Source organism: Parus major, chromosome 1 (assembly GCF_001522545.3).
Source record: "Parus major isolate Abel chromosome 1, Parus_major1.1, whole genome shotgun sequence".
In the NCBI taxonomy this organism is placed as follows: Eukaryota; Metazoa; Chordata; class Aves; order Passeriformes; family Paridae; genus Parus; species Parus major.
The window spans coordinates 70,463,075-70,490,995 of NC_031768.1; the positions used below are offsets into that span (position 1 = coordinate 70,463,075).

General features: G+C 39.6%; 1 long non-coding RNA gene across 1 annotated transcript; it reads left to right on the plus strand.

Moving 5' to 3' along the window:
* The first annotated feature begins 20,561 nt into the window (after nucleotides 1–20,561).
* LOC107201516 lies at nucleotides 20,562–23,541 on the plus strand. Its single transcript, XR_004496477.1, has 3 exons — nucleotides 20,562–20,606; nucleotides 21,421–21,501; nucleotides 23,031–23,541. It is a non-coding gene; the product is annotated as an uncharacterized LOC107201516 (long non-coding RNA).
* Nucleotides 23,542–27,921: the final 4,380 nt, after the last annotated feature.

Genomic DNA, 27,921 nt, shown 5'->3' on the forward strand with positions numbered 1-27,921 from the left:
CTTCATAAAATAGATTTGAGAGATCTTAGGGGGTCATTTGATGTTTTATAATGTTGTATGAGGTTACTCATGGCTTTTTCTGTCAAATTTTGATTATCTCCGGGGATGGAGTTTTCACAACAACCTTAGGCAACTTGCACCAGTGTTAGACCATCCACATGGTTAAATTTATTTCCTGATATCCAATAGATTTTCTTGTTTTGCACTTTGTATGTATGTGTATGTATTCCTTCTCATGCTTTTGCTGAGCGTCCCCAAGAGAAAATAGCATTAATCTGGCTTTGCCTTCTGTCCTTCAGACTGAACAAATCGAGGTTTTTCATATGGTCCTTGCACATCAAGGACTTAGCGGCTAATCAATCTCAGTAAATCCAGATGATAGACTGGACTCATTCCAGTACCTTGGGCTTAGTCTTGTCTTGGGGAGTTCAGAACTGGACATAGACCTCCAGATGTAGTTTCAGAAGCATGGAAAAAAGAATATTCTATTGCCTCAGTTTGGAGATTCTGGTCTCACTAGTTCAAGGCATCCACCAGGACTCTGCTCTCTTTTCAGAGTTGCCTTCTCACCAGCCTGTCCTGTTGCATGGCACTGTTCTAAACCACATTGGAAGAATTTACACCTGCCCTTATTGAACTTCACTGAGTTCTGTCTAAGCCTACTTCTCCAGTGTAACAATGTCTTAAGTGTGTTTCTTCCTTATCCTTGTCACTTCCTGTAAGAGGAAAACTTGCCTTCCCAGTACTGATTTCCATGTCTGCTGGGGAAAATGTTCTATTAAAAGTAAGGAAAGAGTCTTCTCTCTAGAACCAGCTGGAAACTTTCCAGGAAGTTCAGTAAGACCTTTGTCCAGGAAAGTCACACCTATCTGAAGCACAAACCCATAGGAAAGGTTGAAGAAGGAACCAGGAGGACTGGTGTTGCCTACATGATGCATTTGGTCTGCAGGGTCTGAGAGGGATGTGTCTCAGTAAACACAGAGACAGCAGGAAAATGAGAACTCTTTCCAAACTGGCCAAAATTTAGAGACCCCCACCCTAGAAGCCAAAGAGCACCTTGGAACATGCATGAGCTACTAGACAAGAGAAAAGAAGCTGGCACTCACTTTTGCCTGTTCATCAAATGAGAGGAAAGTGTGTTTGAAACCATCAGCTGCTGCTGAAGAATTCGTGTCGATTGCCAAAGATCAAGATCACAAGAACTGAAATCTTTTTACTGTAGAGTATTAAGCAGTCAGACCAGTATGCTTCTTGTGGAAAATTATGTTAGTATAAACAATAAACAAACAAATTAATTCTGCTCACTTACATTAGGCTTGATCACAAAATTTTAGTGAAAACTAAAAAACAGGGAGAGACAGAAAGAGAAGTTTATTAGGACTGCTGCCCAGGACCTTCCAGCATCATGCTTTTTCATTAGAAAGTGACAGTTCTCAAGACCCAATAATTTTTTTGGCACTGTGTCTGTTTTAAAAAAAACTCTTTAAAGAGATTTTCTGTACTTAATGAGACAACAGGTGAGAGATGGCTTGAAATTGTAGTGAAAACTTTTTTCCACAAGAGGTCCATGCAGAAGATACTACTCAGCCTTGATTCAGGTCCTTTCTTCTTGATCCAATGATATTAAGTGAAACAGTCCCAAAAGCAGATACAAACCCATTTGTTAGGGCACTCACCTACACTAAGTAGCCTTGATTCTTCACTGTGGATCAAACCAGACAAGAACTTGGCTTTCCCCCAAAGGCTCTTCAGCAGATGCTTTAGGCAGAAGCCTACTGTTCTGGGTAAGATTCTCACAAATTCCAGAATTTCAAAGAGTGTTTCTACTTCACTTGTAAGTAAAATGTAACCATTGTTCTCTGGCCAGACACAGACAGAGGTTCTGCCAAATTTATAGAAGACAACAAGGCTGGAATTCATCTCATTTAACCCCAAGCATTCTCTTAGTCCATGGAAAGAATTAGGCTTTCCTGAGGTGTGATACATCTGGTCTTTCTTAGATACCTTAGGTGAGATTTCTCTTACCAGATGTTCTTACATCCAAGCTAGTCTCCCAAGCCAATGGACCGAAAAAAAGCAGCTCTACAGCACTATTTGATTTATTCTAAGGGAAATGTCTAAAATTATCTAAAATTGTTTGTTTCTTCCCATTGACTATAAGTAGAATAAAAAAGAACAAATCAGGGTTAAACACCTTTCTCATAGATATCTGAAACTGGATACAATGACTTCTATGCTAAGAGGAAAACTGTCCATTTTCATTTGAAATTATGGCTCATATCCAGCTTTAATGAAGAGAGGGTGTAAACAGGGATTTGAGAGAAGTGTGGGGTTGCTTTCTTGGCTTTTGCAGGCTTTGGAAGAAAACCTATACTGTGCTCTTAGGTTATATGCTGAAACATGTTTCTATGTTGTCAAAGATAAAATAATTAGTAGAACATGGTCAAGATCAAAAGGCTGTTCCATGTGATAGCTAATTTGAGAGTTACCACAAATATGACAAGTAGCGATTCCTGCTGGTCCAATACCTGCTGTAGCCAACCGTGTGGATTCAGAGTGAAATGTAATACACTCACATTGTGTTTTAATTCAAGTTGTCATAAGGTGTTAATTTAAGAACTGAATATATTTTTACCACTCCTCATCTCCCAGTTACTATTCACATAAAAATGAATAATGGCCTTCTATTCTAAGCAAGAATAGTTAAACACCTGGCCAGTGACCTCTCAGACACCAGTTTCAAAAAACATGAACTAAAAAGCTTTATGCTGATTCTATGCAGAGCTTTATCAGAAAGTAGTCTAACTATACTGTTAGTATAGTTATATATACTGCATCTTGACAGAGGGCGTGAATTCTTTCTTTCTTCCTTTCTTTCTTTCTTTCTTTCTTTCTGTCTTTCTTTCTTTCCTTCTTTCCTTCTTTCCTTCTTTCCTTCTTTCCTTCTTTCTTTCCTTCTTTCTTTCCTTCTTTCCTTCTTTCTTTCCTTCTTTCTTTCTTTCTTTCTTTCTTTCCTTCTTTCCTTCTTTCTTCCGCACTTTCACACTTCCTCTCCCTCTCCCTCTCCCTAAATTTGGCAAATTGAGGACATCCATCTAAGCATTCTATAAGAATCAGTATCTTTGTTATGCAGCAAACATGGAAAATAACTGATCTAAAGAAGAATCATTTCATTTGGCATTATTCATAGATTTGAAAAGCAGTAAGCAAGAACATTGTATTACTCTGATGCAAAAAATTATTTATTCTGTGCCAGTGACTCATGCATCAACGTTTTGATATGCATAAGCTGAAACATTCGCCCCCAAATTAACCTTTGTGTCTTGCTGTGATCTATCCACCTTCCATCTTAACCACAGGCAGTATTTGTATGGAATACTATTCCTACACACTTCCCTGTAAACACTTTTGAATCCACAACACAAAATGTGGGCAGCAGCTGACAGAATGAGAGGACACAGTCTCAAGCTGCACCAAGGGAAATATAGGTTGGATATTAGGAAATAGTTTTTCACTGAGGGAGTGATTAAGCACTGGAATGGTCTGCCCAGGGAGGTGGTGGAGTCACCATCCCTGGGTATGTTTAAAAAATGTCTGGATTTGGCACTTGGTGACATGGTTTAATTGAGGTTAAATAGGTTTAATTGAGGTTAATAGGGATGGGTTGGACTTGATGATCTTGAAGATCTCTTCCAACCTGGTCATTCTGTGATTCTGTGAAAATATAATCTTCAATTGCTAAAGCCTGATTTGGAGGTTTCAGTTTCAGAGGGAGAGCTGCCATAGCCTGATGGCCAGAAGTGAGAAGAATTCTTAATTGTTACGGCTTTGTTAATCATTTTGTATGCTCATTGTTTTGACGCACCAGCACCAACCAACATAGGAAGATCTGAATCACAGGAATCACAACTTCCACTAGTAGGTACATCAAACTACACATGACTTTGAACTGTTCAAGGTGAGAACATTACACTTAATTTTTCAGAGGCTGTCATATATCTCCTCTCTTTGCATAAAATTAAACTCTATCAGAAAAGTAGCAGGCTCTCATATCACCTAGAAACAGTTGTTTACAGCTTTTCCTTCATCTTCTTCCTCTATTCCAAAGGTGTCTCTTCTTTCTTCTATTTTAATTTTTTTTTTAATCCATCATTTGTTGTACTAAAATGATCTTATAACTACGTTAAGCCTTTCTTTTCTTCCATATTCCTCTTAGACACCATACTATCTATCATATAGTCTTGATATATGACCTCAATTTATCCCAATAGACTCTCTTTTTACCTTTGTTCCAGAAATGATTTCAGCTAAAATTCTGTTTAGGAATTTTTCATTAAATATTTTTGGCCTTTAACAGATACAACAAATCTTCTACTTTTCATCATATTGTCCCAGTAGTGATTGAACATAGCAGAGTCAGACCTGCATGACGCAAGACATTATCTTTTATTAGCTGAACTGGGGAAAATATCAGATTTGGTTTGAATTTTAAAGGGCACTAAAGGTGAAATAAGGCAACTTGCTTAAATGCCTTTTCTTATTCTGCAGCAAAATTGAAAATATCTTACATTTGTTAATAATTTGTTATGCTGCTTGAATTTGTCTCTATGCCAGAGCATACAAAAGCAGAATTTCTGAAGGCCAAGAAAATATTTATGGTCAAAATAAGAGATAGAAGAATCCACTTACCAGCTACCACAGCTTAGTGGTTAGGGCACTTGCCTACAAGGCTGGCAGCCTTGATCAAATCCCAGACTGATTTTTCTCTCTCTGATTTACCAAAGAAAAAATCAAAGACCTTAAGTCTGTTTGACCCTGGGACTGAGCCATTTGGAAACTTCAGTAAAGAAGAAAATGTTTGCACATTTTAAAGTAGGAATGCTTTTAGACCCTTACATCTCTTTTGCTATTTTTGTCTTTTGCATTTTAAAACTCTACATGCATTTTTATTTTGTAAACTGTATCCTATTTGACATATGTAAGATGTTCAACTTTCAGCACTTATAATGACAGCTAAACTTTTTCTGCCTTTCCAGATGAGCTTCAATCACTTTCTTGTCTCCTCTCCTGTGAATGTTATAGATATCCAGTTTGGGGATTTCATTTTTACCTAGATGTCATTTAGCTATCTTTCTTCAGTTCTTCAGTTGGGCTGGCTTTTAACTGAGGTTCAAAGTGCATTAGGCTTTACTGTGAGCTTTTGTTTGCTTGCAAATTTGATTATATTATTTTAAAGCACAGTATCACAGAAGGTCCAGAGGAAGCTCCTCCATAGACTTTCCTTTTTTACTCTTTCATATGTCTAGATTCACATCTCATTTATAATGGATTTCCAATTCCAGTGGAGACAATGAAAGTAAAATTAAAATAGCAGTGAAATCAGTGAAAAGATTTAAGTATTGACAGAGACACTGCTGTGAAGTGCATCTGAACCATGATTTTCTTGGAGAGTAGGCTTGAAGATGCTGTCTCAGATCACAGAGCCGGAAAACTATGCCATAGCCTTCTGCAGAACGTATGATCTTTCAAATGACTGTCAATTTAAAAAACTGTGAATTTTATTTTGAAATCATAAGAACTTTCAGTATTATTGGATCTACCTTAGTTTTTCTTTCTTTTATTCCAAGAATGTGAGATTTTTGTTAAGGGAAAAAGCAACAACATGACAACTGTTCTAGAGTACATGTAGTGGCTTATTTTTGTGAGAAAGTACAAGGATATTCTCCAGTGTTGTAACTGCAACTCAGTTTTATGAACTTCATCACAGTCACTGTCTTTAATGAATCTATATAAAGAACTTTTATGGGTTTTAACTTAGACATGAATGAATGACAGTCAAAAGTGAGTGACTGTGAAAAGCAATGTTCTCTGCTCTCACTTCTTCAGTATCTGCTTGGCTCAAGTCAGAATTGATCTGTTTAGCCCCACTGACATTACCAGGACAAAGCACAGACCACGGTAAGAGGACTGGAAGAATGGGCTTATTCTGCTGTGAAGTTTCCATCACAGCTGTGTGGGGCAGAGGGAGCAGGAGGGAGTGGCAGTGGTGTCCCCTACTGTGGCAGCCACCCAGGCTAAGCAGCAAAGTCCTCCCAGGAGGCCAGCGGGAGGACCACATTGGAGCATGGACACTTGGGTGCCAGGAACAGGGCAAGGGGGCTCCATGCCTGCTGAAGAGAAGCCTCTCTCTGTCCATGCCCTGTCAATAAAGAGGATATAAAGGGTGGAGGGTGTGTAAAAGATTCTGTTTGCAGTCACACCTGGGCTGCGAGAGAGTGCAGGAATGGGCAATGGAACTGCAGGGACATCCCAGAGCCAGGGAAAGGCCCCTAGGGCATGAAGGTGATGAACAGGAGATGACACAGGACACTGATCATAGCAAGATGCTGTATGGAAGGGTTGGGTTGGCCTAGTATTCCACCACAGCTCCCAGGGCTCCATCCCTGTCCCACCAAGGGAGGAAACGGGAGAGGGTCTGGAAAGGCTGAAGCAGCAAACCACATTGCCAGGAACCAGGGGCAGCCAGCAGTGCTGGGCCATAGCACATCCTCCAACCTGATCCTTGGGATCAGCAGATCCAGGCCAGAGCTCAGCCTGGAGTAGACAGGGCAGCCCAGCACTCTGTGGTGATTTCTTATCACAGTTATTATTTTAGAGAAAAATGTATAAACACTCATGCACACACTTCATTATGAAGTATCACTTCACAATCTATTCTCATGCAAGTTTTCTTCCTCGTGTAAGCTATAAGGTATGACTGTTTAAGGAAGTTAACTGGAGTTACTAAATATTCCTGTCATATGCTTTTGGGGAGATTTTTTTTTCCCTAAACCTATAATCACATATCAGAATTTACAGCATATGCTACATACAGTCTTGACAAATAGGACTATGGGGAAGAAATTATAGTGCAATAACTCATTTCTGTTTTCCCTCTTGTTTTAGTGATAGCACTAACACAAATTACAAAGGAAATTTGACTTAAAGTAAGCACTTCTGTGGTTCAAAATGCTATTTAAACACTTTCAGGTCACCTTAGGGAATGTATTTCACCAAGGACTTTGTTTTGGTGGTTATGTGTGAGTGTGGTTTCGTGCATGAAAGTGTTTCTCTGTGTGAGTGGAAAGCCCATGGGGATGTTTTTTAGTGCACTAGTTTGGGATTTATCATAGCAAAAGCTTGCTAAGGAGCCTCAGTCTTTTGTTAATTGAAGCTAATCACTTGGTTTTATTTCCCTGACTTTTGTAATACCAGTTTATACGTAAATAGGGCCAGATTCTGAGGGGAGAAATTGTTTCTATTGTAAAATGTTTTGAAAAATATTAGAAATTAACCTAATAGCTTTAATTTCTCTCTGGACTCTGCCACTTAATTTTCAACATAAAGCTAAGTATTTCCTAACAAAAAAATATTTTATCCATAGGATCACTTTAAAGGCTCCAACTCATCATAAAACTTTTGTGTGTTTGTTTTTATGCATGTTTTATTTAGTGCCCCAATAAAATGTGGTTTCCCTGATTCCTTCAGGTCACTACTCTCCTCTAGCTTAGAATTTGAGGTTTGTACAATACTTCTTTTCCCAAAACACAGATACATTTATTTCCACGTTGTCTTCAGCTTTAGTAACATCCATCAAAGCTAAATCAGGAGGCTACACTCTTGCTATGTTTTGTGCCGCTGTTTCTGGCTGCACAGGTTACTGGATACAGGGGCATGGTATCACAGCCCAGCAAAACAACATCTGCTAGAGTGATTAGAATTACATCACTGCTGGTGGAGAAATGTTTATAAAGTTCTTTGAAGATGAAAAGTCATATTCACAGGATAATTGATGCAGAATTCTAACAAAATTACACAGAGTCCTGAATACTTTTTCTTCCATGCCAAATGCCTCATAAAAATACCCAACACAATGTCAGAAACAGGTGTAAATGCGTCTGTTTTGCAAAGACAGATGAATACAAATGAGTGAAATCAGGAAGGTGGCCATTTCGTTTTACAGAGCTTGGTTCAAATGACAGAGGGTAGGTTCATACAGCTACATGCCCACGGCAGCATGTTGTCACAAAGGTCTCTGTGCGTATCTGGTTCCCACAGAGCACAGCAATTTGTGTCTAGGGATTTCCAAGGCACATAAAATGCAAGCAGCTCTTTACAGGTCACATGGCATGCTTTGTGTTTTTGAGGTTCTGTAAGCATCTAGCTGAACCGGGCAAAGGACCCCAGAGCTGCGCTTTGCAAGCCTCCAAAACGCTGCTCACGGTCCTTGTGGACTGGCAGACGTGAAGCTTGACCACCCAGGCACTGAGGATTGAAGCACAGTGAGGAGCTACAAATACAGGCTCCAGCTGGAGATCCAGATAAGCTTACATCACAGAAGGAGCTGTTTTGAGAACAGTCAAAGCACTGAAGTCCAGAGACAGCACTTATCGACAGCTGCCCCAAAAAAGCAGAATAATGCTCTTGTGTGCCATGAAGTTCAGATGATGTGCTTCCAGCCTCCAACCTTTGTGTGTGTGTGTGCTCACATTGCATTAGTTCATTTAATGACTGAGGGGAAGGATGCCTGAAATTATGTTTTATTATTCTTTTCTATATATTAAAAAAAAATTTAAAAAATCAGAGAGGGAAAATATAAAAAAGAAGTGTGTGTTGCCATGGCTAGTGTTTACTGATCCCTGACATATGACCTGACTAAAATAAAGGTTCTTAACAGTGGCCCTGGATATGACAGGGTTATTGTAGAACCAATTCACTGTGAGCACAGTAATAGACTAGAATTTTTACAGCTGCCATTTTCATTATCAGATAAGCAAGGCTTAATATCAACAGAGCACAAAACCTTAGCACTTTTCTTGTACAATACCCTGTACAAAATCCCCAGTCTTACTTTATTTCTCAGAGAAGAAAACATTTATTAAATTTAATCTTCCCTCATGTGGAGCAGCCACAATTTCAAGCTGGGAATTTAGGATTTACAAACAGCTGAGCCTTCAGGAAATACACAGCACAGTTTGGAAGAAAAGCCTTTGGTCTTTCTAATTTTTAATATTCTCATCCACTTAAATTTTTGTCTCCTTCAAGTACCCATGAGGTTTCATTACTTGTCTGTTACCAAATTTACTCATCAGAAATCCAACTATTTTGTCTAAATTAACTAGCTTGGATGGGAAAAGACTGGCATTTCCAAAAGTAACTGCCAACTGAAACAATGTTCCTTCATGTGTAATGAACACTTGATTAAGGTTCTAAAGATCCTAAAGATCTTGATTAAGTTCTTTGCCCTTCAGTTATAAAAGAGTTTTAGGGAACAAGTCATACACAGCATCAGGTGAGATATATGTTACCTTTCTACCTTTCTGCTGAGGTTGTAAGCAAACTTTCATAGTTTCAAAGTCTACACTGGCCAAATAATTCCTCAGACAATACTTCCTTTGCTTATTCCATTCCACTTATATCTGAATTATTCACTGTGTTGCACTTTATAAACATTTACAGTTGATATGTTCTAAAGGGAACAAATAACAGTTTGCCTGCTATGAATGTGGGCTTGTCTGCCAACTCCAATACCAGCAGTACAGAGAAAAAGTTTCTTCACTTTCCCCTTCAGGATATTGCTGGGAAACAAGGCATGGGAAGAACATTTTTCTGCTGAAAAGTAGTATTCAGTGCAGAAGCAATTCACATTGCAGAGGAACTTGAAGTTAAAAAAAATCTTGCTTAAGGAAAAGGTTTTATAGCAAACTGTACAATGATTGTAGCAATTTTTTCCTCTAAATTTTTGTTGTCATAAAAAAATCCTTTCAACATTTTTTATATTAGAACTAATTTTGTCAAGGAAAAAAACCAAATGTAAATAGAAAACTATAACAAATATAATTCCTAAAACAAGAAGAAACTTGTGGAATTATGAAACGGTTAAAAATTGTTTATATGTTGCTTTAATATTGGGGGAGAAGAAAATCTGCATCAAAATGTCTTACAAACAAAGAAATTGTTCAAGATTCTTTGAAATGCTTTGAAGACTGACAAAACATGTGAAGTAGATCTGTGCACTTAGGATGACTGATGGTTTTTGGATTGAAACGGGTGGTTTTTACTCAGTATCATAGCATTGCCATCTGGAATTATTAATCCGCAGGATCCCTTCAGAGTTTTGACAAATGTAAGGGCAGATTCCCCAGCTAGAAAGCACCAATGTGTCTCTGCAGCCCACTGGGACAGCATCAGCCTTGTCCCTCAGAATGACTTTTCATGTGGACTAATTAATACTGAGGAAGAAGTGTGCATCCTTGTGCCTGTAGTAAAATGAGACCAGCCCAGGAACTGGCAGCTACCACAGAGCAGCCAACACTTTGGGGTTTTCTAAGACATGGTGGAAGACCTTCTTTTTACCCAGCAGGCAAAGCTTAGTTTTAAATCCCCACAGAAGAGAATCAAGTCATATTCAGCAAGCACATCGCTTATCTTAACTCAGTGTACAATTTGTATATATAGCTTCATCATGTCAGCAATGGTAGTGAGGACCAATACTAAGATCAAACTCAGACTTCTCTGTCTGATCTCAGTGATTAATTCTTGCAGCATAAAGGAATTTACAATGTAAGTCTTCTTAAAACTACCTATTAACAAGCAGAGAACAGATATTACTATCATTACAAACAGAACAGGTATAAAGCACTTCCTGAGTCAGTGGAGGGAGCATCTTTGCTTGCTCCACTTCAGTCAGACACTGCTTGCACCAGTAGAACCAAACAGCTGCTTTTGCATGCTGTGAAGAAACGTTTTCATGAAATATTCTAAGTGGTATTGTTTTCATGAAATATTCTAAGTGGTATCCCTCCACTGAGGTCACAAAAGGAGTTTTCATAATGTACTTCTAAGACAGTGGAGATATGCAACATGGAACAAGGATCATGGCACTAGTTTTCTGTTTCAGTCTGCCTGCCAAGGTGTCACTGATCTTTTTTTATTTATTTTTGAGCCCTTGTGTAGAGATACCAAGGTGGGACAGGCCAATATACAGAGCTACACACAAAGAGAAGGCAGCACTAGTTGAGCTACTACCTTCTCCAAGAGCAAGAGACACAAGAAAAAACTTTCTTCTATCTTGATTTTTTGTGCATCCCAGAACCTTGATGTTTTTATGATCATGGACTTGAGCAGGGGGTTGAGTGGGTATGCCAATCCTGCAGGACAAAAGCACCTATTTCAGCTTTCAAACACAGTCAACACAAATCTTGCCCCATAGTCCACCAGCTCACGCTCCCTGTACTCTAGCTAACTCATTAGAAGCAAACTGTTGAAGCCTTACATTGCCCTGGATACACAGCACAGCTGCCATCCTTGCACTCTGAAGATGCAGACACCAGCCTCTTGTTTGGAGGTGGATATTTACACTATTCAAAGCACCAAAGCAGTGTGAAGGGCCTGGCATCTACAGCTGGGGGATACCTGTTGCTATGTTTTCTTTCATTCTGGACTGTCCCAGCAATGAGGATACTTGGCAGTGTGCTTTAGAACCATGTTTTTAACTAGATCCACTGTTTGTTGGGGTTTTTTTGAGGACATGCCAGTATTCTTTAAAAAACACTTAGAAAATTGAAAGTAAAATTCACAGAAATCTTCAAAATCTTGCTATTTTCTGCTGAGTACATCAGTGAAAATAAGAGAATCTTCACTTTAGGCTGTGACTTTAAAAGATGCAGCCCAAAGTAGTAAATGATATAATCATTACCCGACCTCTCTGGAAAATGAACCACAAGGAAGAAAAAGCTACTTATGAGCCACAAAGTCCCTGCTTAAACACTCTTGGGGAGTTTGGACAGAAAGAGGCCTTCAGGGCTTGGCTTTGGAACATACACACACCTCCAGTAAGGAGAAAAAAACATCAGTAAAAAGCATGTGAATTTAATGTAAATAATTATATTCAGTCTCCCATGTTTGAACATTTATTCTAATGTGAAAGGTTTTCTTGAAGCAGAAAGTGACTACCTGGTGTGTTTTGGATCCTAACCCAAGGGAATACACCCCCTCCCATCACACAGTAAAATCACATCCCTGCTGTTAATGGCTCCCTGCACAAAGGCTAAGAGCCTCTTGCACAGTCTCCTGTTGCACTGCAGGAAGAATTTGGGACTTGCACTCAAAAGCACATGAGTTCTGCTCCAGAATCATGATCCTTTTTCAGCTGGCTGCTGCACTGATATAGTCACATTTGCTGTGTAACTGAAGTGTGCTGGAAAGCTTCCCCAGTTGATTATTCCTTCTAGAGCTGGTGAAAGCGTGGGGTTGTTTTTTGTTTTTTTTTGGTTTAGTTTTTTTATTTTTTTTTACCACGTTATCTTGTTTAATCAGGACTAAGTAAACATATTACACACTAATAATAAAATCACTGGAAATTCTCTATTTAATCTCTGTGATTTTCTTTAAAGGGCTCAAACAAAGACCAGCAGGCTCTCTAATCTTATGATCAACAAAGTTACATCACCAGCAGCCTCTGTTTTATCTGTTTACAGATCGGCTAATGTTGTTAGAGGGTGGTGACATTAACTATTACTGTATCAGTAGATAGTGCAATTGCATTAGGCAGCCCAAACTTTGCTGTCACTTCTGGCTGCAATTGCTTAGAGGAAACTCCAGAGATTAGTTTTAATACCACAAGACATTGTTGGGCTAAGTTTGGAGCAGTAGATCACAGAGTTGCCACCGAAGATGCCATAGGAGCCTTTTGCTGAAGCCTCCAGTTATGCCAGAGAAGCACTCCAGAAGCAAATGTCTTTTGCTGGTGAATGATCATCCTCTGGGCCAGGCAGCCCCAGCTAACTCAGTATGGAGAAAGGAACCAGAGGCAAAGGGTTCAGTCTGCTCCCCATCCCTTGGACATGATGTCTCTCCAGCCAAAACTTGTTCCTCCACTCTCACACTCTGCCTGGTTCCAAGATAAGCCTGGGTGCAGGCAGATAAGGCAGGAAGCCAAGCATCAGCCCAAAGAAAAGGGACCCTGGGATGGGGGCTGCCTGCCATCCCAGCTGCTGCACGGCTGCAGCGTCACCTTCCCTGCCCCATGGAAACAGGCTGTGTCCTGGAAAGAGCCACAGCTGATTATCATCATGCCTCCCACATAAGAGAGATGTGCTGGAAGGAGCATTACTCCAGTCAGCCTCCCACAGCTCTTTGCTTGAAGTTAAAAGCCCGATCTAACCCTTAACAAACATGAATAAAAGTGCTAAGGAAGGAATTTTAATTGGCTGACACCGTAAATGCTTTGAAGGTGCTGTGTCATTATTGACTAACTTTCAGCACACCTGAGCCAGCCAGAGGGCAGTGATGTTAGTTTTGAACCCAAGATATTACTCTTACTGTGTCCTAGCACCCCACTGTTAAACTGCATCATCTCTTTGCATTGAGCAGATTTGTTGTGCCTCGTGGTGTCAATAAAACCTTGCCTTGCTTTTGCCCTGAGTTTGCAGGGAGGGTTGGTGCTGGTCTCTTCTCATACCTCTGCCTGGCACCGTTCCAGCACCAGCACATGGCTCACCCACATGCAATGCTGAGCACCCACAGAGTGCAGCAGGGTAGATAACCTCCCTCTCTCCCACTTCTTCCCAGGGCTCCCCTCCTGCCCAGAGCTGAGCTGTTGTTTCTCCCCCATGCAGATGCCAATGACAAAAAAAACAAGTGGGAGACAAGGCTGAGACAAGGAAGGTGAGTTCATTTTAACTGACATGAAATCAGAAGTCATCCAAATAGGAACCTGAAAGGATGCACACTGAGCCCAACAAAATGTTCCATATGGCAATCAGGTAGTAAGTATTTGTCAGACACAGTAAGTTAAATTCATAAAGAGATACTACACAGTCCCATCACAATGCTTTCCAGCAGACATGAGAACTGTCTTTGTATCCTCTGCTGAAGGAAATCAGGAACTCTAAACCTTAATATTTTCAGGTGACCTAACTCTAAGATGCAGGGAGCTTTGCTCTTTTTTCCTTTAGAAAAGGTCCTTCTAATTAAAAATAAATGACATCTGATATTTAGGTGTCCAATGCCCTTTGGCTCCTATGTGATTACAATAAAATATCAGGAATACTTCCACTACAAAATAAAACATATGATGAAGCCCAGAGGAAGAAACCTTGGAAGTGACAATCTTCTCCTTCTATAAGGATGTACACAGCTAAATCTGAAGTTTATGCACAAAAATATATGAAATGTTATTTATGGAAATTCTGCTGATATCGGTAACTGAAAAATCACTGCTTTACATTTTTGGTTTGTATTCTGTGTTGATCATGTGAAGGATCTTTTTAATGGCCACTTTTAAACATCCAGGAGACAATATCAAGCTTTTATTACACGCATTAGCAGTTCCTGAACAGTTCCTTTCAGCCTTCAACAAGAAATTTCTTCTCTGTTTTTAAACCACAAGTTACAAATGTTTGAGACTCATTTTTACTCCCTTCTTCTATTCTAGCTGTGTAGCCAGTGTCAGTATGCAGTACATGTACCAGGGATAACCAGTGATGGAGGCAGCTGCAGAGGGAACAGGGGGCTGCCTTGGCAGATGGACAGACATTCCCCACCATGGATGAGGGAAGGGTTTCAGCACCCCTGGCCCCACCAATGGTCTGTCCCTGAGAGCAGCCCAGTCCACATGAAGGCATCAGCCCAAAACAACACAAAAATAATTCTACTCTTACAAGAAAGCATTTTCATTTGCATATCCATGTTTCAATGAGGGCTTTAGAAACATTAAGCCTATTCCTGCGAAGGTCAGTAAGTGTTACATGTGCTACCCCGAGACGCTGAAATGCTTGAGTAAAAATAGACTGTTAAATGAGAGACCTTCCACAAATGAATTTCCTAATAGCTTTGATATTGTTGTCAGCACTGATTTCATGGATGAGCTGAAACTAGCCTGAACTTGCTGTGCCACCCAAGTTCATCAAAAACTGCAGGAGGAGCTTGGATGGGGAGGGTAGAAAGGCCCTAAAGGTGATTCGCACCACCTTTAAACCTAGACCTGTTGTCCAGAACAGCCTCAGTGGTCTCTGTGGTTTACCATCATCTGGAAGAAGTAATCTGAACCATCACAGTACCCAGACATGATATCATGCAAAATAGGTGAAAGACAAGTATAAAGAACCCAGTAACATCAGCCTGAGAAAGTTCAGGTTGGATGCTTCTTTCAGACAAGCACTTCACATATATCATGACCTTCAGAGACTGTAAACTCTTATCCTGTTGAGGTTATTTAAAATCAAAGGCCAGTGTACCAGCAGCTGCACAAGTGAGGAATGCCTAAGAAAATAAATACCAGTTAGAGTGCTATTTAATGCTGTTAACTGCAGTGGGTGGAGGCTGGAGGGCAGTAGCTTTAAACAGGTTTTATTTGAAAGACTAACTCAGTGTGGTTGTCACGACAGTTGTCTTTGTGACTGAAGTTGTATTGCTAACAGATGGAAATCTGGCAGCTTTTTCTAATTTATGCAGATGCTTTGCAGAAGGAATTACCATCCTAGGTGATTCTAACACTAACCTTACACAAACCTTTCTCCACTGTGTTAATAAACAGAACATTTTAAGGCTGCTCTGCTCAAAACAGTCAAAATGCTCAACTGTGCCTCCCTTTCAAACTCTTCTCTTACAATTTAGCTTTAAAATTATTTTGCATAAAGCCTCTTACTCAACTGAGAGTTGGATATGTAGCAAAAGTCAGCCTAGTGCTCAAAATACCCATTTTAATTATAAAATTACCTACCAGGTTGTGTCTTCATTAATGAGCTACGCCTGTGGACCATCTTGTTCTTTAAAACTGGCATTCAGTACAATAGCTAAAAAGAATGATTTAACAAGAGAACTATCTAAATTGGCAATCATTTAAAAGGGCTGAATAATATTCTTAATAGCTGTGTAATGTTTCATCTTTTTGCTTTGATTGGCACTTTTTTAATTGTTAACACTCTTTTCAAACTGGCAACACATTGCCTCATACTAATCTGCAGCAAACCCTACAGTATTACACTCTAATGCGAGTGCTAAATGGGCTCAGAAACAACACACCACTGGGATGTTCTGAGGCATTTGGTGTATTTAATGGATCTCTGTACTTTATAGAAGATTTTAGGAAATCAGACGATCACATGCTTTGCTTTGCCTCCTGACAGTTTGAGAAAGTGGATGCTGTAGAGCTTATCAGTGAAAATTTATTTGTATAATCGGTGCATCAGCTGAGTGAAAGGGATATTTGCTACTACAGCTGTAGCTCTTTGAGATTACTGATCATGTGCATTCACACTGTAGGTGACTTGAACAAAAGAGCGAAACTCTGGAAATAGTTCCCTGTTTCTATGTGTAAGACTTTGACCCTCACTGGCTGAAGGCAGTAATCACATAACTCTGTAAGAAACAGAGATGAGAACATGATATTGAGACATGCAGACTATTGGAACATTTCAGAGAATGAGTCAAAATTAGTTTACTTTTTTTTTTTTTTTAACAGCATATGCTTGGCCTGTAAGCCATCTTTTGGGTCTAAGCATTCTAACTTGAACCAAGAGAGATACCTTCCCTTAAATAACACCTAGAAAATAGGAAAAGACAAATTAGACGAATTAGATCCTAAGCTTAGGTGCCATAGTCAGGCAGGTCAGATCTTTGTATGGAGGCTTTCAAATGACTTTTTTCTTTGGCCATTTTCTTTACAGGACCCCAGAAACCTCCTTTTGGAGACCTTTTCTACCATTAACTTAGAAATGGGACACAAGACAGTTTTGTCAAGAGGATGATCATCTCTTTTTTTTTCTGTGTTTATAAAAATCCCGAGTCACCTGCAACCCAGAATTGTCTACCTTCTCAGGGTGCAGTCAGGTGGCAGCTTCAAGAGTGCAGCAGCCTTCTCAGCAGCCTCAAAGCATGGACACACACTATGGGCAGAGAAGACAAGTGAGCATTGTTGCAGTATAGGAAGCAAGTTTCCAGGCATGTGGCTCAGGCTTCAGTGAAATGGTTTGTTTCCTGTCTGGAAACCTCAGGCAGCTATTACAGAGTGGAGATGAGATGCTCCAGTGGGGTGGGTGTACTTACCTTCTGCTGCTTTTTGGCCCAAAGCATGACCTTGACTGCATATTAATCTCTGTTCTTTTTCCCTAGCAATCAAGTGAAAAGAAGTCTCAAGTTGTGGTGACAAAACGTATCCTGGAACTATTTGTAAGTAAAAAATTTCCAGCTCCCTCCTTAGGGAGCCACATCGTTTTTCTAGATGATGTTTTTGAAGGGACCGGATCTTTTTCTAATTTATTTCTACAGACTTCTCTGTCAGGATGCTTCACCTGAAGAACCTCCAGAAAAGGACAAATTTTCCCTTAAATCACTCAAAGTTTAACATCCACTGTCCCAGACAGCTTCTGCTTGAGCTTTATAAAAAGGATACAGACACTCAGGTGACAGAACAAGAGCTGTGCTCTGGGAAGGATGAAATAATGACTAGGAATGATGAAAAGGGGTGAAGACTGTAACAATCACCCAATTTCTTTGACTGTGAAATGCCAACACAGCAAAGGAAACAATCTCTGTTTTATCATAATCCTGTGTTTGTAGTAATGGGTCCAAGAGATTGCAGACTTTCCAGAGTGGTTTAGCAGTGACACAACTTCGAATTACCACGAGAGAGTAAGCAGCCACTTCTGAAACGCAGGGCATTTTGAAATATAAAGGTCTTTCTGTTGCTTGAGAAATATTGCAGGAGTCTGAAGGGTTAGACAATATGTCAGGTGGGAAGTACCAGTAGTCCCAAACAGTTTTACAAGAAAACTAAACCATAAACCCCCAAATTCTGTGTGTAAGTAATAGTACAAAATTGAGTCTAGTAAGAATTTATAGCATTTTGTGCCTCTGGCTTCTTGTGAACTAAAAAAGATCAAAGGCTGAGTGACCTCAGCACTCAGTCAGACCTTCAAGATGGGGTCCAATATTCCTCCTAGTTGATGACTGCCTCACAGGGAACACTGAGCAGCTTGAAGAACAGGGCCTTAAATGCATATCTGGCACACAGTTAACTTCTAGAGTAAGTACTATTTTGTTAATCAGCGTTTGTTACACCCCAGTACAAACTGCAGCTAAAAGAAATCTCATGCACCTGGTCTGAATCTTGGTCATTAATTAATAAGCCTGTCAGCCTTATCACAATAAGAGTTAACCTACTCTAGCTAACAAATTACTGCTATTCATGTTTCTTGTATTTTTCCTTCAGTAGGCTGTTTACTGTACATTGCACTTACAAAATTCCATTACTTACATAGATAGCAATAGTGCATGAAGTATGTCTCCAGCTGTTTTCAACTTTTGTGACCTATGTAAACACTGAGCTTTAAAATAGTTTATGTTAACTCCTATTGAGAATAAGTTAATTCCTCAGCTGACTGATTCTAAGTATTTTAAAGGCTATGGTCTCAAGTAAGCTTTACATTTCATATTTCATCTCAAAACAAAGCTAAAACTTTCCTGTCTTTAGCTAGAAAGCTGTAAATCAGTACCATCTCCTTCTAATGTTTGTACTATCACAGGGTTTATACCCCTATTAGAAAGAGATCTTTAAGATTTGCCATATACTAATTCACACTGCAAACTTCCACAGGTAACAAAGTGCCCTATCAGAGTATGGCTCCACATTTTCTCTTGCTTCTACAAAGGGAGACCGCAAACTCACAATGCCACATTCAAATAAACCTGCTGTAAATTTAAAAATATATGATGAATATCTGTCACACACATGCATTTCTCTCTTCAAACCCAAAATATAGAGACTGACAGAAGCAAAATTATAAATCAAACACTATTCTTAGTGATAGTCAAAACACTAGACAAAGGCCCATATTCTGGTCTGCTCTTCTCCATAGCTGGAGTAGTGTTTTTTGTAGGCTGCATTCATTTGAAAAATTATACTTTTTATTTCTTTGAAGATTCAGCAAAATGGGAGTAGCCATTTTAAATCTGTGTGAACAGGTAAAAACACCAGCATTTCTTCCTACAAACCCTTTTTAAACTGATGCAATTCCTTGTGCTGATTCACATACAGAGGACAGCAACTCTGCATGCAAAAACTTTCTGGGATGCTTCACTTGCTTTATGGGCAGAACCTACCCTTGCACAGTGCAGCCATGAAAGGACCTTCAGATGGAATCATGGAATCATACAGTGGTTCGGCTTGGAAGGAACCTTCATCATCATCTAGCTCAAAGATCCCTGCCATGGGAAGAGGCATCTTCCACTAGTTACGGGTTGTTCAAAGCCCCAATCCAGCCTGGCCTTGGACACCTCCAGGGATAGGGAGTCCACAGTCTCCCTGGACAACCTGTTCCAGCACCTCACCACCCTCACCCCCAGTAAATTTCATCCTAGTATCTGCTCTGAGCCTTCAGTTAAAGGCTGGAAAACACAGAGAAAGTTGCTATGCAAGGAACATAATGTATGTCATAGGAAGTGGCAGGGGCAGAAGCTCTGTTTCAGCTTCCCAGGGTGAAGTGAAGGATCAATGAATGTTAAGTGGAAGATTGAAACTTGGCTTGCACTCCAAGACATATGCACTACCTATGCAATGACGGCTCCTCTCTTCTCATGTTTTCAGTGACAGTTGTCTAGCAGACAAAACACAAATCAGCCTTGAAATACAGATTTTCAAGACTTGCATTGCTTTTGTTCCTTTGAATATAGGCCTTGATAAGACAGTTGCAAAAGTGTTTTCTAAGAAAACAATTCAGTGACTAGATTACTCATCTTTGACAAATGCTGAAAATGAAGGATTAATGAGGATTAATTTCAGCTAGAATTTTCCAAAGTCGTTTTTTCCTGTCTGAAATTGTTATTTCATTTATTCAAGACAATTAACATTCATTGCTTCCAGTGCCAGCCAGAATGACATTTAATATCATGAGCTAACATTTTATAAGTTGAACAAAAATTATCAATGGCCAGGATTTTTCACGTTAATGCATAGCAAAGAAATACAGTACACGACACTACACTGTTAATTCTGATTATAAAGTTGAATTTGGTCTGCTTTGACCATGTAATCCCAAGTCAGTAAACAGAACTAAGTGGACCATAAATCGAGGATAAAAAAAAATGATGGAAATGGCAGCATAAAGCTTAATGGATCTGTGGAACATACAAAGTCACAACTGTTACCCAGAAATGGAAGAATTGACAGCATAATTCATTTATTACAAAGCTGTTACTGTAAAGGGTGTAACACCACCACTTAGAGTCTCACCTTGTGGTCTTGAAGGAAATATTTTTCTTAAGGACACTTGATAGAGACATGCAGCAGGACACTGCATTTGGAGCAGCTCAGGTGTGGATCCAGCACCTCAAGCCCTTCCTCAGCCTGAGACACACCTGGAAGAAGTTATCACAGATCTCATGCAAATACTTCCAGGGCATATAAACCTAGGCTTTGTTATAGAATGTTTTCCTTCCATATCACCTTAAACATTTTCCCAATTTGGAAAAGAAAGTATTACCCTCTTTTATTTTTTTTTTTTAATTAATGGCTGATGGATTGCTTTTTCTCTGTACACCTAATTGTACAACTAGTCAGTTTGCAGGTAAGTTTTCAATCAGTTAATAAGACAGTTAATAGTGTTAAAGCTCATTAACTCCCACCAATGTTAATTCCCTATCTGTTAATTTAAATGTCAGAAGCAATTTTCCACTGTCATTTTATTTGTGCATTTGTATTTAAGGATACAGACCCACCTAATCTTTAGTCCTGCACTTCTGAATAAAGCATTTATATTCTTTCATTATGTGATCCAACCCTGTGTAAAGCTAAGCAAATGCAAGACAAAGTCTTGACAGAATTACCATAATTTCAAAAACCTTCAGACAGTTTTTTTTGCTCCTCCCCAATCCATTTTTGACAAATACATGTATGTATGTATGTAGCTTATGTTTATTTATTTTACTATCATTTTGTGGTTCTTGACTAAGAAAAACAGAAAATAAGGGTTACCAGGCAATAGAAAAACTGGCATTTAGCCATGGCAGCATCAGTTAAGTCAACTGCCCTTGGGAGTCCTATAAATTCATTGTAATGGTTGATCCTAATATAGAGAGCAGTTACACCTACTGCTGCTCATGCAATCTAGGAGAATGCCTTGCTAAATTTAGCACAATGTTTATCCCTACTGCCTATATGTTCTAATTAACTTGCCTGTTGTCCTTCACCAACCCAGCAATCAGCTAAAGCAACTGAACTTTCTAGTGTGAGACAAACTAAAAGATTTTTTCAGCGGCTGTCAGCTGAATTAATTTGTAAAATTAATACAATTTTCCAATCCAATTTAGAAATCTATGAATCACCTAACTGCATTTATTTTCTTCAGCAGAAGAGCTTAAAATGATAATCTGTTCATCCAGGTTCCTCACCTATTTATATAAAGGCCCTGGTATTTGCATGAATGTGTCTCCTTCATAAAATGGTGACATTCTTGAAGGAAGGTAAGGAATTAAGTATTTCCTTTTCATGCACAGAATGGCAGTAACCTAAGCACCAAGGTCTAAGGCAACTCTGTTTCCTAGGACATCCTGACATTTCACTCACCTTAATCAAAGGCATTTTAACCTTTTAAATCTATTCACTATCACCCCTTCCTGCTGAGGGTATCAATTAGAGCATCATTTGCTCTCTACCAAGTAACATTACCAAACTCATCCAAACTGAGTTAGTTCCTTCCTGAGAAAGCAGTGTGAAAAATATTTTCTGCTGACTTCCATATATCCTGGAAATAGATCGATGAAATAGATGTGCTTTTTTGGGAGGATGTAATAACAATAGCAAGAAAGGGAAAAGCAGAAGCTAGTGCTCACAAGTAATAGCAATCAAAAGTTGTGAGTATTATGTGCATTCAACAGCAGACGGAGCAGCAGCACTGTCTTTTCCACTGAAGATCGTCAGTACCCCCTGAGCTAAACCAGTGACCTGAAAGTCACAGGGCCCACATGGACTGCAGATTTCTGAGTCATTTGGACTCCTGTGTTTCTAGCACACCTGAAGAACCTCATTTAGCTTGATACAGAACCATCAGAAGGTGCTCCAAACAAAAACATCAGGAACATTTTATAGTTGGTAATTATTTTTAATCAAGATTTAAAGGAATAAGGTTATTCCTCTGATTAAAATAATGCAAGTAATTATTGTGAAGGCTTAGACAGGTGATGTTAATTGTGTGGATCTCTAAGAAGGAGGAATTATTTTCTTGCAAAGATTAAGGAACTGGAGGAATTGTTTTTTTGCAAAGATTAAGGAAGTAGCTCATGTTTTGTGTATCACCAGAACTGAACATTTACCTTCCACATATTATATCTGTTTCTCCTTCATAATAATGCCACAGACATATTGGTACATTTCATCTAGACTCTGACTACAGGTCCTTGCCAGAAAGGGCTGTAAACATAAAAAAGTCCCCCGCACCATATGAAAAGAAACACAATTGTGCCAGAACAGATTTTTACTTGCAAAATTTCCTGGCTGACTATGCAAAGAATACGGGATTGTCATGGGGCATTCCTTGAAAGGAGTGAAGAGAGGGTGCTCTCAGGTAAGGGCAGAGTGAAGGAATCCCCCAGCAAGAAACTTGTTAACATAGATGTTTAAGAAGCTCAGGCAAATGCAGAGGTTCAGGGGAGAGGGGGCTGAGGTCAGAGCAATGGAAAGGATTTTGTCAACTCCATGGTGGTTTGACTGGGAGTTGTGGAAGATCAGGACGAGGCAGCAAGAAGGATGGTACAAATTTAATGAGAAGAAGCTAGCTGATTCATGCATGAAAACCTCTGTATTTGTAAATGAGAGGGAGATGAACTTGGAAATGTGGGAAAAGAGCTACTAAGAGCAGGGGCCTGGATGCGAAGGGAGAAGGGAAATGAAATCAAAGAACATTGCCACAGGTAATCATGTTACACACAGAGGATTGCTGTAACTATGCTGGGAGAGGATAAAATTGTTCCTGGGTTCATTGTCCCACAAACAGGAAGTGGAAATCCTTGGTCCTCTGCACATAGGCAAGCGTCAAGAGGAAAATAATCTGCAAATGGCATAATCATACGGTGCTCTCTGGGAGGAAGAAGCTGAATTTTGGATGGGGCTCCAGCTCGTGGGCAGGAATTAGTCTGGCAGAAATAAGCAGGAGCGTGAGTAGATGCTGCTGAATGTTGCAATAGCCAGTTTTGAAGGAACACCTTTGTAGCTGTTTGAGAGGTGTGTGATCACCACAGGCCTGCACTGCTGTGGGAAGCTGAGATCTCTCACAACAAATGCCATTGAAAAATGTGTAGTGCTAACACAGCTGCTAATAAAACTGGTAGGGTGTTGTTGGGAGCATGAAAATTGAAGTAGCAGCTGAGGTTGTCAAATTGGAGACTTACCACTTTTGGACTGATACAGGTCCCTTCCTATTGGAAGCTTTCATAACATTTATTTTAACAAAGTTGTGGTTAAAAGAAACATCACAGTAATAGTGTTCCTAAGGCTTGCCACAGGATGGAAATGGTTCATTAAGACATGTTCTGTAACAATTCCATCTATAAGGTCATCACAAAATGCTTTCAGAAATTTTGTGTGAGAAGTGCTATATTAAAACAGCCTCAAGAAGATAGAGGTCGCCTTTTAAGACACATTTCCATCTCCATATAGAGCTAACATTGAAAAGAGGACCTTCATTGAATAAAATTCTGGGGTTTGTAGACTTCTTTTTACTGAAATACTGACTAGAAGTCAAAAACTGCCTATTTAAATTCTGTTAATTTACATGAAGATTGGCTTTTATTTTTGATAGTTTAGAAATTGTGGTTTATGTTAATGGAGGGGAGTGTGTATAGTGTATGTTTCTGGTGTTCTGCTTGTTACAGAATGTATTTTTTATTTTGCAGCTTATAAATTAAAAAAACATTAAAAACTCTTGTTCAAAAAAACTTGTGTTATCTTTCAGAGAAAAAAAAAAAACAAGCAGAAAACATCAACCTCTCCTGAAATTTGGATGGTTCTTTCCAAAAACCTTCTGAAAGTTTTCCAATCTCTCATTTTGTACCTCCTTGGCTGTGTGAAGATATAATTAATAAAACCCTGTCATCAGGAGCTTCCTATTAAATCATCTCACTGAGTTTTCTCTCCATTTAATTCTGTTTAGCAGAATGTTTACTGATGAGTCAATTAGCCACTGCTTTGTTTGTTCAACTTAATGTCATCACATCACCATGAGATCACCACAGCAAACATTCATCAACAACAGCATTGTCATCACTGGCTGGTTGCTATGGGCTGGTCTCAGGCTGGCCACATCAGGGGTCTGGCTGGTCAGTGGCCCTGGACTGGCTGTGATGTGCCGTGGGGAACTCCTGTGTGCAGGGGGACCAGAAAGTACTGCTCAGTCATTGGAGAGGATCATCCCTCCCCATAGTACAACTTCTCAAGTAGGAAATAAGGAGGTGGACCAGTTTGCAAAGGCAGCTGTAACAACAAGCCAAGGGCAAGTGAGTTGGTGCCTGGAACGGCCCCTGTAATGTTGTGATGGTAGTTACTGCAAGAAACATTTTTTAAAGCAGTGGAAATTATTAGGGAGCAAGGTATCCATAGCAATGGATATCAATATACCAGCCCAGAAGGTTCCAATTATATTGGTGTACCTGGTCAAGCACAATGGCATCAGATTAGTTTTTGTGCATTGTGTACTGCTGCCATAGATATTCTGGAGCTGAACAGACGATGGCAAATGCATGTCAGGGTCACTCAAACCTAGTGACTGAATTACTTCTTTAAGCACATCTGCCAGGCTGTCTCTTCAGAGAATGTTTTTCCAAATATTGTACATTGGCACAGTCCAGCACAAGGTACACTTAGGTATATCAGCAAGTGATATGTTTCAGAGGGGTTTTTTTTGTTCAGTGAAGATAAGATCCTTTCACAGAGATGCAGAAAATCTAAATCATTCTCGAGGAATGCCTGCTGCCTTTCATGGTTTAAACAAGAAGAAAAGTGGGTACCTAACAAAGAAATTTAATCAAGAGAGGCCTGTGAGCTGCCTCTTGAAAAAAGAACTCAATATTCCTCCTCTCTGCAATCCCCTTAAAACCTAGCAATCCATCCCCAGTTTCTAGCAAGGGCATAAGTATATAAATAAGCTGTTGCGGGGGGGAATAAAAATTTGTATTGTTAACCAGTCACAAAGGTTATGGAAACTGACAAGGACAGGTCAGTTTGCAAATTCTGTGATTTAGGGAATTGAGGAGAGAACCAACCTATTGCACAGCATTGCACACCCTCTACATGGTCTGTGTCCTCCATGTGGCACAGGCTCTAGGTCCTAATAATATTCTGGCACTGATGCTTATTAACAGTGCAATTTCAATAATCAGCATATTTTGTCAAATAATTGGTAGGCTGATGGTTATAAGAGGTGACACTGCCAATATCTCATAAAGGCTGAAAGAAATATTTCCCATTTCCACACTGCATAAACAAAGCATGCCAGACAACCTCAGGAATGCTAATGATCTCCAGTACTTTAGTATATTAAGTATTCATCAATTGAGCACAGACCACAACAATGTTTTGAGAGTCCTTAAACACATGAGAAACACATGAGAAATGATGTAAAGTTTATATGAGCTCATATAACCTTAGCTGGTCATACAGCCAAGCACAAGATCACAGAAATAAGGTTATGTGCACCATATCTCTCCTACTAGAAGGTTGTGCCCTACGTTACATTTTCAGGTTCCACATCCAGCCCAGAATTAATTGATTCAAGCAAAGAGTCATCCACTTCTTCCCCTATGGTACTATTCCCCAATCTAACAGATTGTTGGGATTTCTTTTCCTTGATAATCAGACTTCACTGTCCTTAATTTCATCCCATTATATAATACCTCACACTTATGCTGTAACTGCCATCCAAAAGCTTTGCAAGTGCTAATTGAGTTTCATAACAGCCCCCCCATGAAATAAATAAGTTCTGAGTCAGAGATGCAAAAACGAGTTACTTGCCACAGGCCACATGTGGGATCATATCGAGCACAGCTGGGTCTCTGTCACTGACTGGGAGCTGTTTGCTTGCAATTTATGCAATAATGAAGAAATAGAAACTCTTTTCCAGGGTGCAGGCCTGTCCGCTCTTACCAGTGTCTAGCTGCACTGTGAAAAACAGTTTACTTGTTCATTATTATTTGTATCTTTTAAATATTCACAAGTGTATCTTTCCCTAGTCATATTTTTATACTGTTGATATTTTCTCTATCTATAAATAAACCAAGCCTTTTATTATGTAGCTCTTTTCTCATGACTCTCTGATCTGGAGACATGTCTTTGCAGATTGTGTGCCTGGAATGATACTCTGTGGAGTTTATGGAGATAAATCATGCTGTGACTTAACCTCCCAGGCTGTGACACTATACAAGAGGCACAATCCAGCTGGCTGCTCCAGACTGTCAGCTGAGACACAGTAGCTCACTGTGCGTGTGCTGTTACCCCATTGTGAAGCAAAGTAACATGGGTTCATGTGAGTCACCATCAACTGACCTTGTTTTTCGGCACTGTGCAGCAATGGATCTCTCTCTGTTACCACATCTGAAGTGAGGGACCCTGACTGGCAGCTGAGGGACAGGAACCTCTACAGGCCAGCACAGGTTTTCTGCCTGACAAACCCTTAATTTCCTTTAATTCATGCATTTGGATTTAGAATGCACAGTTGGAAATGGTGTTTTATTGCATATATTCCTGTAGCATCTCACATTTCTAATTGAAGCAACTCAGGCAATATCATAATAGAACATGCAAAAGCAGGAAAGAGCAAGAAATCTTCTGTCTGCATTGAAAACTAAAGCATTTGGTTGTAATTACTCTTGCTAAACATAACTGCTGTCTAAGTATTTATCTTCAATTTGCTTACTAGATTCTGGGTGATATTCATCTGATAACTGTTTTTCTAAATCAGATTTAATCAGGTTGCTCATTTGTGTTTTTACAGCACCTTCCTCTCAGATTATTTTGTATCATCTTTCTGCTATTTTCCCTGGTTTTGCTACTGTTTCTTAATGAATTGAATAGTACAGTGCAGGTAGAGATTCCTGCCATGTAAAATTTAAGATGCTTTAACGTGGCAGAAATGAATGTTCTCAAAACACAGAGTGGTGAATGACAACATTTATTGTGTGTATTCTGCTACATACAACATAGGGGTCATAATACATGCATAAGATGTTTCCACAAGAAAGTATTTGTACAGTATCTTCCCTGAAATTATCCAGTACTCATCCTTTCTCCACCCTTCCAGCAAAAGCAAACCCACAACGCGGAGAACTAGCAGCTCTCTCCTGCCTGGGCAGAACAGCACTGGAAAGGGGGGAAAAATCTTGCTTTCCTGAGAACAATCAAAGAACTCAGGTTATGAGCTAGTGGTTGCCTCACCTGCGTAAAGCAACAGGTGTTTCTGAGCTATTTACCTAACTTTGAAATCGCTTTTGAAAAGGCTCACAAAAACTGAGGCTAACATCTCGCATTAGGCAGCCCTGCAGCTCACAGATATCACCAAAAAAATGTGCTACTTGTGCATAATTAAAGGATCTGCAAACTACCAGTCAAGATAAAAAGATCAAGGGCTATCATAAACCATGCTGCCTCATGGGATGAGCTCACCAGCAGCAGGAAAAGATGTGTTTTCTTTCTGTGAGGATTACTTGCTCTGATATTGTAAGGGAGTTTGACAATCTCCTCTCCGGTAGCTCTACTTGAGGACACAATGGAGTCTTTTTTCTAGGACAGCTCCTCTGTCAGAAAATGCTGTCAAAATTATTTGCCTATCTAGACTGATATTTAGCAAGGAACCACACAGAGCAGAGCTAGTGTGGAATTTTATTTATTTACTTCAT